The 21327-nt window shown below is 39.9% G+C and overlaps 1 protein-coding gene and 1 non-coding gene across 5 annotated transcripts in view; one reads left to right on the top strand and one right to left on the bottom strand.

Moving 5' to 3' along the window:
- The window catches only part of JAK2 (Janus kinase 2), a 110762-nt gene extending 89661 nt beyond the window's left edge, over positions 1 to 21101 (bottom strand). For 2 of the 4 annotated variants that reach the window (XR_006654685.3, XM_071221554.1), the window contains exons 1-2: positions 20335 to 21101; positions 19892 to 19967 (exon numbers count right to left, since the gene is read on the bottom strand). The gene's annotated coding sequence lies outside the window, so the exon portion shown is untranslated. The remainder of the gene's footprint in view (positions 1 to 19891; positions 19968 to 20334) is intronic. The other 2 variants (XM_024554958.4, XM_045190946.3) reach the window with 2 other exon arrangements.
- Positions 3831 to 3936, top strand: LOC112300414 (U6 spliceosomal RNA). The gene has a single exon (XR_002974388.1). It is a non-coding gene; the product is annotated as a U6 spliceosomal RNA (small nuclear RNA).
- Positions 21102 to 21327: the final 226 nt, after the last annotated feature.

The following is a 21327-nucleotide window of genomic DNA, read 5'->3' as shown; positions in this document are numbered from 1 at the left end:
AACAGAATGTAAGTATTAATCAACATAAAAATATGAATGTTAGATGCTGACATGTGACAGCAAGGAGGGTGGCTAAAGAGAAACTTGGGAGAGGAGCATTAATCTTTGAAAGTGAGAAATCACCAAATATTGCCTATGATTGCTAGAATAACAAATAAAGTTAGAAATACATAACCTTAAATATCAATGACAACAAATATAGGAAATAAAAGAGTGAAATCATCAATTTGAGAAAAGGTGGTATAGGTATAATAGAGATTTTACTACCAGAAGTTTGCAGTCAATACTGACTCCCTCTGGAGAAAAGGATTAGTCATAAGAATAGAACTTATTGTAACTGGATTGTTTCACATTATAAATTCTCAATATTTATGAAATATCTGGGGGAAAATTTAAGAAGAAAGTCATTAGGAAAGAAGGAAATCAAGTTGACAACACTACTCTTACAGGTGAAGAGCAGAAAAGATAAAGGGTAGCTGCTGATAGTCAAAGATCAAAAGGAGAATATGAAAATAAAACATAAAGCAGAAATGTAAATACTTCATCTAGACACTAAGGTAGATAGGATGCAATACCTTTAAGAAAGGCAACTTCCAGTGAAGGTAGGGAAGTACAAGGATACTGACGCTATAGAGAACTCAATTTACAAGGGGATAGGAATTCAGAAGGGCTCTATAAAAAGAACTAAACAATAACAACAACAACATCCTACAGATGAAATAATAAAAGCAGTGAAAGAAAAGAAAAAGGCAATTCTGATGGAAGAAAGCTTGGCAAGGGGATGAAATAACAGTATAGTATACTCCTTGACTCTGTAACAATCTTCAATAAAATACAGGCAATGTTATTGTGTTTTTTTCAAATTACAGTCACCTACAAAGCCATTAAGTTTTAATTATGGTTACTAAATTGAAAAAAATCATCTAAAGAAGTATAAATAGTAAAACAAGAATATATAAGAAAATATCTTCTAGTAGTATATGAAAATCTTAAAGACAAGCCAGTAAAATAGCAATTAACAGGAAATGCAGAGAACAGACGAGCACATCAAACTTCACCATAAGAATGTGATCTCGCAAATCTAGATTGTGGGAAACTGCAACCAACCTGGTTAAAAAGGAAAAAGAAAAGCAATGCAGGAACTAGATAGAGACTGTAAGCTTGCAATGTGTGGACCTTATTTGGAAGCTGGTTTAAACAAAATAAAACTAGACACATCAAAATTACAACTAAACTACAAAACAATTATCATTCAGAACCGCCTAAAGTCTTACTGAATGAAGTCCTACAACTAGGGAATTAAAGAAGCCACACCAAGACTGGTAGGAGGGGTGAAAACTCGAATGGACTAGTCCCCCACCCACGTGTGGCAGAAAAAACTCAAGAGGTATAACTTTGCTGCTGAGGTTCCCCCTGAAAAACAAGGGTCCCAGCCCCCATCCCAGGGTTCCAGTGCCAGGAAGAGATATCCCCATAACTCCTGGCTGTGAACACCAGCGGAGATTAAGGCTGAAGAAGACAGAGGCTGCTGGACACCCAGGCAGTTTCTCTTAAAGGGCCTGCACGAACTTACTCAGATCTACTCCCTCTGAGATTTAGCACTGGCAACAGCTTGAGACACCAGAGACATATGAGGAGAAACTGAATTGTCTGGCATCAGGGCAAGAGCTGCGGGGGCCACATTTCTCCCAGATAGAAGTGCTAGCAGAAGCCACTGCTCCTTTGACAAGCCCTCACCCACAGAGCCAGCAGGTGGGCACCGTATCTGAGACTCCATCAATGGGGCTCACAGTGTTCGCATTGCTGGGGTGATTGCTCAAGGCCCCACACAAGCTGTTTCTAGAGGCTTTTCCATATGAATGGCCTGTCTTGGTTCACACTTCAGAGTTCCCTGAAATCTCGGAAATGGGGACATGCTGAGGCAGCACCTGGCTTCAGCATGTCCCCATACTCCATATCTCTCTCACCAAGTCGCTCCAGCCCCAAAACTAGCAGCAGCTGTTTCACAGCTTGGTCTTGGTTCACAGCTTGGCCTCACCTGGGCACCTCCAAGCCTAGCACAAGTAGTAGCCATCTGAAAACTGCTTTGTAGCTCATGCCAGGTGGCCCTGTGCAAAACAGAGGCTGCAGCTGACCTTGGCCTGCAACTCCCAAGAGGCCTCAGTGGGCAGCTTAAGATCACATGGAAGTATCACCACCCAACCACCTACACAAGCAACACACTTAAGGAGTGAACGGGTCAGAGAGCAATAGAGTCCCAATGAAGTAAATCCTGCTCTGTGGGGAGGGCCTCTGCACAGCTGATTGGAGTCTGGTGGTCACAGCCAGTCCTTGCAGCTGATCATCCTGGGGGTAAACCTCTCCATCCCGCTGAAGGGCCAACAGCAATAAATGCTCAACTGCAACAGAAGGGTGTACACAGCCCACATTGAGGGTGCACCTGGAGTGCCCAGCTAGAGTGATCAGGAAGGCTGTGCCACTGGACCCTAGAGAACACCCACTACATTAGGCCAAGCTACCAAGCCTTGGAGATGTGGCAGCTCTACCTAATTAATACATAGAAATAAACACAGGGAGGCTGCCAAAATGAGGAGACAAAGAAACATGTCCCAAATGAAGGAACAGAACAAAACTCCAGAAGAACTAAACAAAATGGACACAAGCAATTTACTAGAAGCAGAGTTCTAAACATTGGCTATAAAGGGTACTCACTCAGTGAGCTTAGTGAGAATCTCAACAGCATAAAAAAAGACCAGTCAGAAATGAAAGATAGCCTGGCCAGTGTGGCTCAGTTGGGTGGCGAGCCATCCCATAAACAAGAGGCTGCAGGTTCAATTCCTGGCCGGGGCACATGCCCAGGTTGTGGGTTCAGTCCCCAGTGAGGGGCAACCAATCGGTTTCTCTCTCACATCAATGTTTCTCTTTCTCTTGCTACCTTCTTTACCCTCTCTCTAAAATCAATAAGCAAGTCCTCAGGTAAGGATAAAAAGAACGAAAAAAGAAATGAAGGCTACACTAACTGAAGTGAAGAATAATTTACAGGGAATCAACAACAGAGAAGATGAAGCCAAGAATCAAATCAGCCATATGGGAGGAGCCTCTGGCACAACTTCAAGCATACCAACATTCACATCATGGGGCACCAGGGGCAGAAGGAGAAGATAGAAATTGAAAACCTATTTGAAAAAAATGATGACAGAAAACTTCCCTAACCTGGTGAAGGAAACAGACATACAAATCCAGGAAGCACAAAGAGTCCCAAACAAGATGTACCCAAAGAGGCCACGACACATTAGTCATAATTAAAACTTCAAAGGTTAAAGACAAAGAGACAATCTTAAAAACAGCAAGAGAAAAGCAGTTAGTTACCAACAGGGAGCTCCCATAAGACTGTCAGATGATTCCTAAACAGAAACTTTGCTGGCCAGACAGAGAAGGGAATGGCAAGAAATATTCAAAGTGATGAAAAGGAAGAACCTACAACCAAGATTACTCTATCCAGCAAAGCTATCATTTAGAGTCAAAGAACAGATAAAGGACACCCCAGAAAAGAAAAAGCTGGAGTTCATCACCACAAAACTAGTATTACATGAAATTGTTAAAGGATCTTCTTTAAGAAGAAGGATAAAAAAATATGAACACAAAAATGGCAATAAGTACATAACTATCAACAACTGAATCTAAACAAAATAAATGAGCAAGCATAACAGAAAAAGACTCATAGATAGACAACATTTTGACAGTTACAACATGAGAGGGGAGTTGGGGAGTGGGTGAAAAAGGTGAAGGGATTAAGAAATACAAATTAGTTGTTACAGAATAGTCATCGGACGCTCACTTCCGCAGCACATATACTAAAATTGGAACAATACAGAGAAGATTAGCACAGCCCTGCACAAGGATGACATGCAAATTCATGAAGCGTTCCCTATTTAAAAAAAAATAATAATAGTCATGGTGACGTAAAGTTATACCATAAGGAATATAGTCAGTACTATTCTAATAATTATGTATGATGTCACACGGGTGCAAGATTTATAGGGATTATCACACAGTAAGTTATATAATGTCTAATCACTGGGTCATACACCTGAAACTAATATAATAATCTATATCATCTGTAATTAAAAAATAAAAATTTTATGAAGTCAGAAATGGTAGAGGCTTTAAGCACATTTAGTATAAGGCCACAGGATAAATTTCGTACAGAGGTTATGAATGCTTTAAAACCAAAGTAATTTGGTTGTAGGAGGAGAGGTGTTATATACTTTCACTAAGCAAAGCTTAAAAGTGTCTGCTAAAGTAAAAGGTCCCCTGTGAATCTGATACATTAAACCAAAGATGGTACACTTTGTTACAAAAAAGCAGTTGTTACTTGCTAATCTTTCTTTACTTGTGCATATACAGACCTCTTTCTTCATTTAAAATACACTTACAAAGCTGTAACAGTACAAAAGAGCCCCTTTTTTGGTTAATGAAGAGGAATGGTGTCTGGGATAATGTAAGAATTTCATTTATTACATAAAAACTGTGTATTCTCTACTAAACAAGATTAAAGGCAAATGATGAAGTTTTTTTTATAAATAGAGATTCTGTTAAATTCTGCTTGAATGTATTTGATAGGCATTTAAAACCAAAGTGGTATTGGTATGCACACAGACAGATCAGTGGACCAAAACAGCACCCAGAAATAAATTCAAGTACATGTGGGAACTTAATACAACAATATTTTGATACAGTTAGAAGAAAAAGTTTATTTGTCTACAAAAGGCACTGGCATAACTGACAGTACAACTAGAGAAAACATGCTAAACCTATACTATATATAAAAATAAATTATATATAAATTAAACATTTAATGTAAAATATAAAACAATGAAAATATTGAAAGAATCTTTGAGATAACTTTTACCTGGAATGGAAAAAAATTTATAATGCAAAATGAAAAACACAAAATCGATACAACAAAATTCACAGAAATTGCCTGAGTTCTCATTTTCCTTGGTCAATAAAATGTTTTTTATTCCCACTTTAATTTTAGTGCCTTAGGACATGCACTGTCCAGTGCCCCATGGTCTGCCTTTCCCCCTACTGTCTTACATACTAAGCCTCCTTATACACATTAATGACACTGAAGTCAATCAAGTAGTTTACCTGTACAGGAAAGAAAAAGATGTATTATATTAAATTTTTAATTTTTCTAAGGAAAAGCAATCATAAACAAAAGCACAAGACAGACCGAGAGAAAACATCTGCAACTCATTTGTCAAACAAGGAGTACCTCCAATATAAAAAGTGCTCCACACGCCAATAAAAGACAATACACTAGAAAAAATGACAAGATACAACTTTCCATCAAAAATACATTTTGAGCACATATGAAATATTTACAAAAATTGACCATAAGGAAACTATCCTCAAAAATTAAAGAAATAAAATTAAAATTAAGCATAACAAGATCTAAAAAAACTACTTCAAATTAAAGTAATTGCTACTAGGAAACTATTTCTGCAATGAGTACATATGCCTTTATTTCATTTCTTTTTATATTTGTAGTTTATTCTTTCAAAATGACTTAAAACACATTTTCAAATGCTTCATACTCTCTTTAAAAATCATTTTTGTTAGCTCTTCTTAATGCTCTTCTGACTTGTCTCCTTACCTATTTGAAGTTGGACATTTCCAGCAATTTCTTTGGTGTGTTTTAAATCCATCCACTTTAATTATTTCTACACTCAAAAAAAAAAAATCTTTCACATATGTACATCCTTTCCAAACCAAACATCGAAGCAAAAAATAAAAGAAAATAAAGATGGGTAAACTTGACTACATAAAACTATAAACATCACAATCACGTTTTTTTTTAAAGTGAGAAAGAAACATGCTACAAAGGTTTAATTAGTTATACAAGTAATCCTTACAAATCAATGAGAAAAGTGATCAAAGTACATGAGTAGGCATTTTACAAAAGAAATGCAAACATTCCCTAAAATGAAGACATGGTCAACATCATTAAATGAGAGAAAAGTAAATAAAAATGAAATATTGTTTCTTCTTTAGCAGACTGGCAAAAATTAAGATTGGCAATACTCAGCTTTGGCAAGGATATGGAAGAAAGAATACCTAAGATTTTTTCCTTTTAAAAAGACATGAGCACAACAGTAAGATGTGTATCTAAGAATTCTATGGAACACTGTTAATAATAATGAAAATTTTTTCAATAACATTAAAAGGATCTGATAAATACACTATGGTATTCATAGCCAATAGAATAGTATGAAGACATTAAAAATTATATCCATGGCTTACACTACAATCTTAGCATTATATCCTGTACATAGCACAAAATGGACACTGAGTGTTGACTGCATAATTACATCAATGATTCATTTATTTTTAATGAGTGAGTGATTGCTTGAGTGTGTAGGTGGTAGGTGACTAATTGACCAACTGAGTGACCCACTGAGGGAGTGGCTTGAGCTATTGAATGATGAGCTAAGTACCGTACTTTGCTATGTATAATGCGCACCCTCATCCTTGTGTGCATTATACATGGGATTATTATACCCATGCATAATGCACATCCTTATTTTTCCCTCAAAAATTTGGGCAAAAAGTGTGCATTACACATGGCAAAATACAGTAATGAATGACTGACTAAATGATGACCCTACAAGATGATCCTAATCATTTCAAGCTATATTTGAATTTGTCACTATACACAAACATCCAGAAAGGTATTTAAACTTGTTAAGCAAGGTTGATCAATCAGAAGAAGCACCTGCAACTCTTTTTGCCCCTTTCATTGATGAATGTAATTTTTATCTTGTTTTTTAATCCTTACCCATAGACATGCTTAGAGAGGGGAAGGCAGGGAGAGAAAGAGGGAGAGAAACATCAATGTAAGAGAGAAACATCGACTGGTTGCCTTTCACGCGCCCCTAACTGGGGTCCCAGCCTGTAACCCAGGCATGTGCCCTGACTGGGAATAGAATCCGAAACCTTTTTCAGCCTACGGGATGACATTCAAACCAATGAAGCCACACCAGCCAGGGTGATGAATGTAATTTTTAAAACAACCAATATACAAATAATCCCTGACTTAGAAATCACAGAGTGGTTCACAGCAGCCAATGTTGGAATAAAACGGAGTCTGGAAATAGACCCAACTACATATATAATTTAAAACACTACCAGTTCACAGCAGTAGAGAAAAGATGGGTTATTCAACACACAGTGTTGGAACAACGAAAAAACCATTGAGGGTAAAAAGTTGGGTCCCTTCTTATACCTTGCACCAATATAAATTCCAGATAAATCAAGAAAACATGGGAGAGTTTCAAAATATAATTTCAGAGTTAGTGGGGAACTAAGTAAGCCTTTTTTTAAGTAGTAAAAGGAATGACTAACAAAAAGAACAGCATAAAAACTAAAAATGTATGCATGACAAAAAAATTGCACTATAAGTAGAGTCAAAAAGATAAAAAGACAACCTGGGTAAAATATTTACAATTCATTTCACATAGAACTATTTTTCTTAGTCTAGAAAGAGTTCCTGATAGGGGAATTCAGGAGTGAATGATTTTATCTTCAGTTGATATGCTTAAGTGATTAATAAATGTAGAAGATGTCAGAATGCATGACCTACATCAGGGATCCCCAACCCCCGGGGGCCACAGACCAGAGAGGTACCTGTCCGTGGCCTGTTAGGAACTGGGCCACACAGCAAGAGGTGAGCTGCATGCCAGCAAGCAAAACTTTGCTCCCATTACCACCTGAACTTTGCCTCCTGTCTCCTTCCCACCCTCATAGTGGAAAAAAATGTCTATTGTCTTCCTTGAAACCTAAACCTGTCCCTGGTGCCTAAAAGGTTGGGGACCCTTGACCTACACCACTCCAGGACTTCAACAAGCAATTCAACCTTTGTGCCTCAGGGGGTCTGCAAGAGATGGAAATGGTATATGAGCCATTGTGTTCCAGGGAGGGAATGTGGGAGATGGAGATAAAGAATTGTTGATCAGCAGATAAAGAAACACTAGGAAAATTGCTGCTGGACTGCAACTCTTTGCCAACTTTTTTCCAAACCCCTTACCCACCCTTTCATTCTCCCTAAAAAATGGTCAACTTGAGATGAGATGTTAAGACAGTTTGTGAGGGTACATAATCAGCCATCTTCGCTGATCACCAGCATATGAATAAAGTGCCCATAAAGATTCAATCCTTGTCTCTACTTATTGGTTCTGGTAGTGACAAGCAGCACGAACAATGACTCTTCCAGTTTCACTCCCACAAATCATAGTAAAAGCTCAACAATCACACAGGAAATGGGCCAGGATATGAGCGAATAGTTCCCAGAAAAGAAAAATTCAAAGCAAATTAAAATTATGAGATTCCATTTTTCACATCTCAAATTGACAAATATCAAACCATCTGAAAATAAGTGTAGAAAAGTATAAGCTGGCATTTCTGTGGAGATCAATTTGGCAATATTTACTGAAATTAATAACAAATATCACTTTTGAATCAGCAATTCCTCTATGTAATCTAGAGTTATGGTCCTACACATGCAAACTGACCTATGTACAGAGATATTTAATATTTTTTTAAACTTTATCTATTTTTAGAGGGGGGGAGGGAGGAAGAGAGGGGGAGAAACATTGATGTGTGACAAAGACATTGATCAATCGCCTCTTGCATGTGCTCCAACTAGGGACTGGCCCACAACCCAGGCACCTGCCCTGACCGGGAATCAAACTGGTGACCTCTTGCTTTGCAGGATGATGCTCAACCAACTGAGTCACACTGATCTGAACTTTAATATGTTTTGAATTCTAAAACATTTTAAATGTCACCCATTCAGAGTAGATAAAATTTTTGAGAAAATAAAAACAGAAAAATACAGACAACCCTTTCAAGAGCTTTGCTCTAAAGGAAAAGTGGAAAATGGGTCAGTAGCTAGAAGAGAATGTGTCAATTAATGGCATTAAATTGGGAATTGACAAACTACTGTATTTTGCCATGTACAATGCACTCCTGTGTATAGTGTGCACCCACGTTCTGTGCACATTATACAAGGGATTATTATATCCATTATTATACCCATGGTATCTAATCATTATTCCCATGTATAATGCTCATCCTTATTTTTCCCTTAAAAATTTGGGCAAAAATGCACGCATTATACATGACAAAATACGGTAATGCTCACAGGTCAAATTCAGCCAGTTGCCAGTGTGTAAATAAATCTTTGTAAATTCTTTCATTTTTGTATTATCCTTGGTTGCTTTTGCATCATGAAGGCAGAGTTGAGTAGTTGCAATAGGGATAATCTTGCCAGCAAATCCTAAAATATTTGCAATCTGGTCCTTACTAGAAAAACTTTGCCAACCCTGGTTCATATCAGTGATTCTCACAGTCTGGTCCTCCAATCAACATCATCAGCCATCACCTGGGAACTTGTTAGTAAAGCAAATTCTCAGGTCCCACTCCAGACCAACAGAAACAGAAATTCTGGGAATGGGGCCCAGCAATTTGTGTTACAACCAACCCTCCAGCCAATTCTGAGAACCTCTGGGTTAGGGGACAGTTCTAGTATAGCCAGGAACAGATGAGGACCCATCAGAGGTTTGAGTTCACAAATATAAAAAGCATTAAGGAGATTTAATTGAAGCCTAAAGAGACGGCTTAAAGGAAAGTGAGGAAAATACTACTGAAGGCTGAATTAGAGATCCTTGTTATATAGTAATGGAAAGTTTGGCAAAACTATCACCTACAGTATCATAGAAAATAAAATATATACAGTAGACTCTTGAACAACACAGGAGTTAAGGGTGCTGATTCCTGTGTAGTCAAAAATCTGCATATCACTTTGGACTCCCCCAAAACTTAACTATTAATAGACTACTGTTGACCAGAAGCTTCACCAATAACATCATCAATTAACACAAACTTTGTATAAGTTTTATATACTTCATTCTTAAGAAAATGTTACGGAAATTATAAGGAAGAGAGAATACATTTACAGTACTGTATTGATAAAATACATTTATCAATACAGTAAGTTTATGTCATCTGATTATTCACTATTCATTAAGTGGCAGTAAATCATCATAAGTGGCAGTGGATCATTATCAAGGTCTTCATCCCTGTCTTCACATTGAGCAGGCTGGAGAGGAGGAGAAAGAGGGGGCACTGGTCTTGTGATCTCAGGGGTGGCAGAGGCAGAATATATGGAAAGGGAAACAGAAGAGAGAGGCTCCACTAATGTAACTTTACAGAAATACATTGTAATTTGTCTAACTTTTTTCTTTTTCATTTCTCTAAAAACGTTTCTACATAGTACCAACCACTCTTCCACCATCCACTTTACTTCCAGTGTCAGTATCATAGAAAGGTTTATGTCCTAAAAGATGTCAAAAGCAGTCCTGAATGATCGGAACCCTTCTGTCAGACTGTGTAATGTCTGTTTTCTGGCTCTGCTTCTTCCACTTCTTTTTCCTCATGTATGACAGGTTCTGGAGCACTACTCTCTATCAAGTCATCTTCTGTTAATTTCTCTGGTGTGGTGCCTATCAGCTCTTGAATTTTTCCAGAATTCATATCTTGAAAGTTTTCACCACCCACCTTTTTTGTCATATTCACAATCTCATGATTTCCTTGACTGGCTGTCATAATCCTGTGAATTCACACACAACATCTGGACAGTTTCCTCAACTGGAACTTCTTCAGGCTTGATGACTTTTACAGATTTTTCTTCAACAACGATGGCATCTTCAATGGTGTATAATCCTTCCATACTTTCATGATGTTCTCTCTATCAGGGGTCTCTGCTATAGTGTTGTCCTATAGGACACTTTGACTGCAATATGCAATTGACTGGAGACAAAGTCCTCACAAGGAGATGATTAAGGTCACACAGCGTTTTAAGCGGATACTCGCAACACTCAAGCTCACCACAACAGCAACAGAAGGTAGTTATGAAATTATTACAGGAGTACAGTATGTACTACAGTTAACTTTTGCATCTTTATTTTATTTACATTTATCTCAACAGTGAATGTTGCCATGTACAGCCTGTGTTTGTGAGCCTGTTTTGATAAATTTTAACTTTCTATAATAGATTTGTGTATATTTTATGTTACTATCGTAAAATGATAAAACAGGTTAGTATCTACATATATTTATGCATTCATGGCACACCTAACTTTTTCTTAACTTTACAAATATTTCTAAGCTACACAGTTCATCTGCAAGTTTTTCAAATTATCACACATCTCCAAAATTTTTTCCAATATATTTACTGGAAAAAAATCTACATAAAAGTGGACCCATGAAGTTCAAATCAATGTTGTTCGAGGGTCAACTGTACTTAAGGAATTAAGGGGATTCTATGTAGAATGTTGAAGAAGCAGTTAACTTCTTCTAGCTACCTTAATAATTGAGAGAGCAAAGGGAAATGAACTAAAGAATGAGCTGTTCACTTTTTGAGTGGAATTTCAAGGAAATGTAAAGGGCTCAAAACAGTCTTTTCAGTCACCAAAGTGTTCTGGAAGTAAGAAAGGGTCTCAGGGCAAAGATCAATCTAGACTGGGACGATGAGATCCATTGCTAAAACCTTAGCAAGATCTAAGTCAGCACCTTATAGATCCTTTCAGACACAAGATTAACTTAGGATCTTAAGAGTTTGGTTCCATGGCAGCCTCATAGGGAGCCTAAGGTAGGAAAAAAATTGCTATAAGAGATTTGTGGGTATGGCTTTTGTCTCATGGAGTCAATTATTAACTACTACACAGAAAGTCCATAAGGTTCTAAAGGAGTTATATTAGCTTAGAATGAAAAGGACAGTAACTATATAAAATTAAAGGAGGCCTTTGAACCTTAAACGACACTATAGGCAGGAAGGAAGCTCAGAAGATTACTCAGTTGCATATGAAGATAAATTCTTCTGGAGAAAAAAAAAAATGGGATAATTCAGAAGGTGAAACCAAAGACCAAAAGAAGCAGGCAGGGCCCACTAAGAATAACAAGGTAATAGGACTGAGTCCCAATCAAGAAAATACCTAGCCACGTATTTTACATGTACCTAGCCAGGTTTTAGAATTGCTATATTCTGTTTGTACAGGAGTGACTACTGTGGTTTACATGTGCCTTTCCAATATTGTATGTTAATTATGTGGGAACATTACTTGTCTCTTCATAGTCTTCAGATAAAGAACAATCATTCTCAAGAAATCATACCCAAGGAACCTGATCTGTACATGGACCTGATCTAGATGATGATATACTGGATTTCCAGCTGTCACAATGGGTTGTGAATTTAGAGGTCTCTGAGGAGGAAGTTGGTGTCTTTTGCAAGTAATTTGGGTGTAGGAGGGATGTGAAGTGTGGCAAAAGGGTAAACTATGGCAATGGTATTGTCCAAAGATGGCCATAGCAATAGCTCTAGGGCCCTGGCCAGGTTGCTCAGTTGGTTAGACCATTATCTTGATACACCAAGGTTGTGGGTTCGAGCCCCTGGCAGGGAACATACATACAAAAACCAACCAGGATGCAAAATTAATATCCAGAGTCAGGTGCATTTTTACATGCTAATAATGAACAAAGGGAAACTATGAAAACAATCCGATTCACAATTGCTTCAAAAAGAATAAAACACCTAGGAATAAACCTAATCTGTGATATAAAAGACCTGTACCTAGAAAATTATAAGACACTGAATAAAGAAATTGAAGAAATACAAATAAGTGGAAGCACAAACTGTTCACAGAAAGAATTAACATCATTAAAATGTCCATACTACCCAAAGCAATCTATAGATTCAATGCAATTCCTATCATGATCCCAATGATATACCATATTTTGCCATGTACAATGCACTTCCATGTGTAATTGCACACCCACACTTTTGTATTTCTTATACACAGGATTATTATACCCATTATTATACCCATGGTATGTAATAATTATACCCATGTATAATGCACAGTCCTATTTGTCCCTCAAAAACTTGGGCAAAAAAGTGCGCATTATACACAGCAAAAGTTTGATGTATATGGTACATCAAACTAGAAAGTTTTTGCACAGCAAAGGAAAACATCAACAAAATAAAAAGACAACTCACAGGATGGGGAAATACATTTCACTGATACATTTATTAAGGAGTTAATATCCAAAATGCATAAAGTGCTTACAAAACTCAACACCAAATAAACAACCCAATTTAAAAAACTGGCAAAGGACCTGAATAGACACTTCTCCAAAGAGGACATACAGATGGCCAACAGACATATGAAAAGATGTTCAACGTCACTAATCATCAGAGAAATGCAAATTAAAACCACACTGAGATACCATCTCATACCTGTCAGAATGGCCATCATCAATAAATCAACAAACAAGTGCTGGTGAGGATGTCGAGAGAGAGGAACCCTTTTGTACTGTTGGTGGGAATGCAGATTGGTGCAGCCGCTGTGGAAAGCAGTATGGAGATACCTCAAAACATTAAAAACAGATCTGCCTTTTGACTCAGTGATCCCACTTCTGGGAATATATCTGAAGGAACCCAAAACACTAATTCGGAAGAACATATGCACCCCTATGTTCATTGCAGTATTATTTTATTTACAATCACCAAGATATATGGAAGCAGCCCAAGTGTCCATCAGTAGATGAGTGGATAAAACAACTATGGGACATTTACACAATGGAATTGTACTCACCTGTAAAAAAGAAGAAAATTTTACCATCTGCAACAGTATGAATGGACCTGGAGAACATTATGCTAAGTTAAATAAACCAGTCAGAGAAAGACAAATATCATATGATTTCACTCCTACATAGAATTTAATGAACAAACTGAACTAACAAGCAAAATAGAGACAGACTCATAGAGAGCAGGATGTCAGCTAAGGTGGGTGGGGGAGGGAGGTTAGGGGGTGGAGGGATTGAGCAAAAAGGAAAAAAAGACTTATGGACATGGACAACAGTGTGTTGATTACTGGCGGGGGAGGGAAGGGGAGTATAAAGGGACTAAATGATAATGGAAAAAATACAATAAAAATAAATTTAAGAAAAAGAACGAACCAATGAATGCATAAATAAGTGGAACAATGAACTGATGTTTCTCCTACTCATTCAAATTAATAAGATATTTTAAAAGCATCATCTCTATCCCATGTTTTCTTCTACAATGTGACCTTGCCAGCCCCCTATTAATAAATGGAGTCTAATCCTCAGCATCACCCCGACTGCCATGTTCACCAAAACACTGGCTTTTAAACTCTGACTCACCATGTAAGAAAGTCAACCACCTTGATTGAGGTCCCCATATTGTAAGGAACTCCAGGCCATATGTACATGCTCTAGTTAACAGCCCCAGCTGAGATCTTGGTCAATTGCCAGCATTAACTACCAGTCATATGAGTAAAGACACCTCCAGATGATTCCAGTCAGGTGGGGATAACCCACCTTCAGGTTATCCCCAGTCAACAAGTCTTCCCAACTGAGGTCCTAGACATTATGAAGTAGAAACAAGCCATCACTGGTGTGTCCCATTTGAATTATTGACCCATAATATTTGTATCTGTGAATCTAATAAAGTAGATATTTTACATCAACAAGTTTTGGGGTAGTTATGTCACATAGCAATAGCAACCAGACTTCATATTGATGAAAATCTGGTAGAGACAAAAAAAGGAAAAAAAAAGGAGAAATACAATTGCGAAATCCTTAAATACAAAAGGGATGGATTCCTCTACACAAGTAGATGGAGAAGCCTTAGATGCAACACTGAACAGTTCATTCATTGCCAAGGGGAAAAGGGCAGAGTACAGGTACAGACACAGTGGGGGTGGAGGGATATTGATTTTAGATTGTAATTTAGAAATATAGAGGTAACACCAGAAGACACTGTTATGAACTTCATACATATTTTACCACATGAGTCCACTCTTTTAAAATAAAGGGTTTTTTTTTTAAAGATTTAGTCCATTCCTCATTTTCTAAATAAGGAAAATACAAGGCTCAATGATTACGTGATTGGCTCAAAATCACACACCATGTTGACAGCAGAGTCAGTCCCTGATCCTGTTTCCAAAGCAGTGTACTTCCTCACAGCACAGTACCTTTCATATTACAAGAATATTATCTAGTGGCACTATATTTCATAATCAGAATTTATTAAACTAAAATCATTTAGTAAGCAATAATGAATACTCTATTCCTAAGGACTGATATCAAAAATGCAGGCTAAAGGATGTCCTTGGGAAAATTAAAACAAGCATTCAAGCAAAACAAATAGTCCATGGACTATCCCAACCATAGCTATACTGTACAGGCTTCAAAAACAGATAATGCTCGCCTTTCCCCTTTCCAATTCTCCAATTGTGAACACTCTTTATCACGCTAACTTCAGTTTTAAGTTATCTACCAAGAATTTCTCCTTCCTTTTAGAAACTTATGTTATCACTTTATTCAGATTTTACCAATATGATAGCACCCAGAGACCACTTGCCTAAGCCACTAGCTCATTGAATGTCTACTTATTTAAATAATACAAATGCAAGGCTAGTGTCCACAAGGAATAGCAGTACCTGTGTAGTGCAAAATGAAAGGACACAGAAGAATGATGAATACTCTCAAAAATACCTCCCAGTCTCTATTACACCCAAAATTTTCATCATTAATCTCCATGATAAGAGCCTCGGCTAGAAGTCTCCACTGTTCAGCCAATTGTCGAATCCAAAGATTTGACGTACTAGAAAGAACAAAATATTAACAGCAGTTATTTCTGCATGAGGACACTATAAGCAATCTTCTTCTTTCTTCTTCTTTCCTAGATTTAATACCAGGTACAACACTACTACACATTTTTAAGACGTTTTTTCAGTTCTGATTCTTCTCATTGGTTGGCAGTGATCAAGAATGATCAACATGTTAATCACTCTCACCTTCTTAACCTACCCATCCACTTGCTTCTCATGCTAACTGCCCCTTCTTTGCCTCCTTTGCCAATTCTTCTTTCACCCACTCTCTAATTACAGACATTTCCCAAGGCTTAATCTCAGGTCTACTGCTCTTTACTCTGAGCACTATAATCCAAGCCTTAAATTTCTCTACCAAGTTCTAGTGATGTGTCCCACTGTCTGGCTATCTATTTTTCACTTGACTATCCCACTGTCACCTCAAACTCAACATATCCAAAATATAAGTCCAGCTTATATCTGTATCTCCTCAACCAGCCACTAATACCTTCATACCTATCTCTGTCAACACTGCCATTAATAAAATTCTAGTTCCTTCTTTGTCACTAACTAGCTGAGTAACTTTAGACACATTTTTAAATCTCTCTGGGTCTCTCATTCGTAATGCAGAAAATGTATACATTGTGGCCCAGATGTTCTCAGATATCTTGGAGTTATAACACTTCATTACCTCTGTCACTAAAGATCAAAACCTCAAAGTCATCTTTGATTACTCTTCACCACACCCCACCCCACCCCACCCCTGCCCTATCCTCCTTTCCTATCCAATCCAAAATGAAGTCTTATGTGACATCTCTCCAGTCTTATTTCCACTAAGTGCAAATCCTCATTACTTCAAGCCTAGCATTGGTGCCTCTCTGATTTTCCTAAAATACTTTTAGCAATCTCTTTCTTAACACAAAAATTAAGATAGGTAAAGCTTCTCTGTTTCCTATGGAGTAAAGTACATTCTTCTCATCCCAGGTCTTAAAGGCATCCATAATCTAATTCCAACATACATTTTCAACCTGGTTTCTTACCAATCTCCTACACAAACCTTCATTTCAGTCAAATTTTTTTAATGTACTGTTCTTTGAATGTATCATGCATGTCCTGCTTTTGTTTACCTCCTATATAAGTTCATTCCTCTGAGGCAAAATCAAATCTTACCTAGATTTGATTCTACCTCCTCTCCAGAGCCTTTTATGCTTCAACTCTAAGTGACCTCAAATATCTGTAACTTTCTTTACTTATCTCCCCAAGTGAAAAGGACCTATTTTATATTTTCCTGCATCTCTTTTAGACATAGCAACGTACCTATAACATTGTAGGCATTAATAAGTATTTGTTTGGTGATTGACTAAAGTTCCTTTTTTTTTTTAAAAGACTTTATTTATTTTTATAGACAGAGGGAAGGGATGGAGAAAGAGAGGGAGTGAAATATCAATGTGTGGTTGCCTCTTGTGCACCCCCTACTGGGGACCTGGCCTGCATCCCAGGCATGTGCCCTGACTGGGAATTGAACCAGCAACCTTTTGGTTTGCAGGCCCATGCTCAATCCACTGAGCTACACCAGCCAGGGCTAAAGTTCCTTTTTAATACATAGCATTTACTGAATGTTCCCCATGTGCTTAGCACTCTGTGCATTTGTGCTTTTTAATCTAGGTATTGTTCATCAAAGCATACACAACCAATTTGAAAACATATGGTTAACACCAGGAAGGTAATTATCAAACAACCAAAGCATGCCCAGTTCTTTCATTTTAAAACTAATCTTGTTGCTCATTTGTCATTCTAGTCACAGTACTCATCTTCTAATATTTTTGACCATATCCTCAAACTCAACACATCCCCCCCAAAAATCATTATTTCATATCCTTTTGTAATTTCCTTCTCTCCTGGTTATATGGGATTTAAATTAGGCATCATTTTAAAACTACTTCTTTCATTTACCACTTATATTAACCCATTCAACACGTCCTATCCATATTTCTGTTATCCCTAACATGATCAGATGGTACTAGCTGATCAACAATTGTATCAAAAATTTTGGTAGAGAGGAGGGTCAATTAGTGACCAACATTTAAAAAAATGTAGTTTTTCCATTAAAAATAATTCTTTTTTTGAAATCAGAAAAGTCAACCAAAAGCTAAGGCTGAGGGTCTCCAACTTTCTCCATTCTGGGACTCCTCAGTCTTTGCAATTTTCTTCCAGGACCCCTAGGCAAAAACAAACACTTAAGTAGGCAGGTTGAAACCATTTAAGTGTTAATGTCCTTACAACTTAGTGCTTGCTGGGCAGTGTGAATCTTCTCAAACCTAGGAATGAACTCAGACAACATCACACTCTCATTGCCTATACCATTGATTTTCATGTAGTATTTGCTTTTTATCAGAGCAACCTCTGAAAACACAGCTTTGTAAAGATATGACAATGTAAAGATATGACATTGTAGAAAGAAATGTGTCAATCTAATGTTGAAACTGTGAACTACTTCAAATGAAGAGTTCAGGCCTGAGTTCACTGGGGCCCTGGGGCACCTCAGCTCACAATTTGGGAAACTGTGTGCTGGGAGGAAAGGGAAGGGCTCTAAAACAAGACCCCCCCCCCCCCCAAAAAAAAGCAATGTGGGAGGAGCAAAAGAAAGTTCTTAGCACAATTAACCACAAGAGGGCAGCACAATAGTTGGTAGGGGCAGCTTAAGGGGGTAAAGGTGTCAAAGCTGGAGGCACAACCTTTCCATAAAAAAGCTGTAAAATCCCTTAACTAGTTAAAGACCTAAAACTCCTTTTTCTCCTTATTCTAAAGAGGAAGAAACACTGGTCACTGGCAGATCACCTTATGCAGAGTCATTCTGCCCTTCTCCCAATCTCCTTGGCCTGCCCAGCCATGATAGCAGCCAAGACTTTTATAGCAGCCAAGCAATTTACCACTTTGCACGCATAATATTATTCAATCTTCACAACAATCATAAGAAAAGTGAGGCTCAAAGGGATTTTAAATAATACAACACCGGGATTCCAACAGAGATCTGACTCCCAAGCTGGTGCGGTTTCCTGTTCTGCCTCGAAAGCACCCCACCTTTCAGCAATAGCCAGGTAAAAGCAGAGAAAAGATATCCCTTCCCACACCTGAGGCACCTATCTCAAATCACCAACCCCCCCAAAACAAACAAACAAACAAACAAAACCCCAAACAGTACATGATCCTTAAATGGTCCCTAAAACATAATGAACTCCAAACACAGGATATTCAATTAGAGCAAAAACAAGTATTATGTGCTTATCGAGTCAGCAAGTATGACAGCGTTCCTGGACAGGCAAGTACATGCACTACAAAGGCAAGTGTTGGACACATCCCGTTTGCAGTTGTTTGGTACACACTAACGCTTACATGCATATACAAAGGGTTCTCCCACTGTAAGCGTAAAAGGTGAAGGGGGTGGGGAAAGGGAGGACAAAGGGTGATCATTCATCTTCAGATCTGCTGGGTGTTATATCAGAATATTTGCAGTAGCCCAACAACTCACTTGTATAAACCTATTATGAAACCAAAAGCAATTGTCATCTCTCATTTCCACTTCTGGTTTCCTTCTCCACATTTCTCCTCCCCACTGTGTATGACACACCTCAGCTGCTTCTATCCTTTCATTCAGAGAAAAGGAGTTTCTCCTGACAGATTAACAATCACCGGAAAGCAAACTGGGTAAATTCAACCGACACAGCAAACTTAGGCAGATAAAACCATCCAGGAAGCATTCAGTGTGGTAGCAGAAACCCCAGCAAGAACGGCTAACGTGTTCTCTCAATTCATACCTGAGTACTAGAAAATGTTCCTCTTTGAAAAATTAAGAATCTCTGGCTGCTTGAAGAGCAAGGGTACCTGCCAACGTTTTTTCTGCAAAGCCCTATCATTTGTCTCATCAGCAGAGAAAGAAACACTGAATGTTTCTGAACAAATCCAAGGGCAACAATAAGAGATACTCTCCCAGACCAACACTGAAAGTGCAGCACTGCCTTTTCGAGCAGGGTAGGAAACCACGAGCCTACCTGTCTAAACACGTCGCCGACCTTCCGAGCTCGCACGCACAGCTCGTGATCCCCTCACCTTTACTGCAGCGATAAAGGGCAGCAGCCGGGATGCAAACTCACCTTCGCGGGAAGGGGAGGAAGGGCCTCTTTTTCTGCAGAAGAAAAACAGTTCACATCTTGTTCCCTTGCCTGAAACCTAAAAAAGAAGCGAAGCAGCAGTTACTACCGCAGACATCCAGGGGAAATGCATGTTCTTTTCTAGGCTGTTTGGATGTCGGGAAAATTTTAAAGAGGGGTAAGCAGTAAAGGGTGCGGGTGGATATCAGGCACACATGGATGCAAATATCAACAGCAAAACACTCCGCTGTTTCGCCATAAAGAGGAAGATTTTCTTGCTGTCAAGTTTACTGCCAGGAGCAGGAGGAAAGCGGAGAGCAGGATGTGGGACGGTGGCGGAGAGACGACTGCAGTCCCCCACCCAAAGACTAGACAGCAGTAATACTGCCAGCTGCGCGGACCGGGCGACGAGGACGCGCCCCCGAGCCCACAGGGGCTGCTCCTACCAGGTGCCTCCGGCCGGCCAAGGTCCACGAAGCCGCGGGAGCGGGTACGGGTCCGAGCGTCCGCCAGGCTGGGGCCCTCCCGTGCGAGTTCGGCTCCCACTCACATCCCTTGGCGGCGAGGACCGGGCCTTCCCCTGAGCCGCGGCAGCAGCTCGTCGCCCCGACGCGCGCCGCAAGCCCGGGCGCCGAGGGGTCGAGTCGGCGGCGCGAACTCCCGAGCGAGCCGGTCGCGGGCCCAGCGGGTCAGTGCCCAGGGAGGCCGTTAGCTACAGCCGCTGCTGCCCCCTCCTGCTCCTCTTTCCTCTCTACTTCCGGCAGCCCCCACCACTCTTACTTCAGGCAGCCGGGCAGCCCGGCACAGTACTCGTCTCCACCCTCGCCCGGGCCACCCGGTTTCCTCAGAGCCGCAGGCGACACTCGGACTTAGCCGACCGGTTGGCCGTCCGTCGGGCAGCCTATTTACGGCGAACTGAGGCCGGGTCTGAGCCAGGCGAGGGCGGGAGGGGGGAAACGAGGCGCGCGCCCCCGGACTGCGCGTGCGCCGCTCCACCCGCGCCCCGCGTACGCCGGCGCGCGCCGCGGGGCCGCGAGGGGGGGCCACGCAGGACCGTGGCCTCCTACGAAGCCGGCGGGCACGCGCGGAGATTCCCGGGACGGCCCCTGGGCCGGAGCGAAGGGAGAAGCTGAGCTAGCGGGGGTAGGGGGACGCCTCCCCAAGATGGGCGTCTCTGTGCGGCCTCCCGCTGCGGAGGCGGCCGGGAATGAGTCAGCCCGGGGAGGAAGGCGCCCCCTGCGCGCGGCCCAGCACAGCACAGACTTTCCCCGCCCGCGCACGGGTGCCTCCTTCCTGCCTTTGCTTCCACTTCCCCAGTCTCGGCCTCGAGACCGACGGCTGGGGCCACGCGTCCCTCCGCGCCGTTTTGCGCCTATGCAGACCCAAGCACCCTAGCTAGAAAGCAGTGAGGGTGGGGTAAGGCTCCCAGCTGCCTGAGA

The sequence above is a fragment of the Desmodus rotundus genome, chromosome 1 (assembly GCF_022682495.2).
Source record: "Desmodus rotundus isolate HL8 chromosome 1, HLdesRot8A.1, whole genome shotgun sequence".
NCBI lineage: Eukaryota > Metazoa > Chordata > Mammalia > Chiroptera > Phyllostomidae > Desmodus > Desmodus rotundus.
Note: the sequence above shows the minus strand (reverse complement) of the source record. Positions and strands in the feature narration are given on the sequence as shown.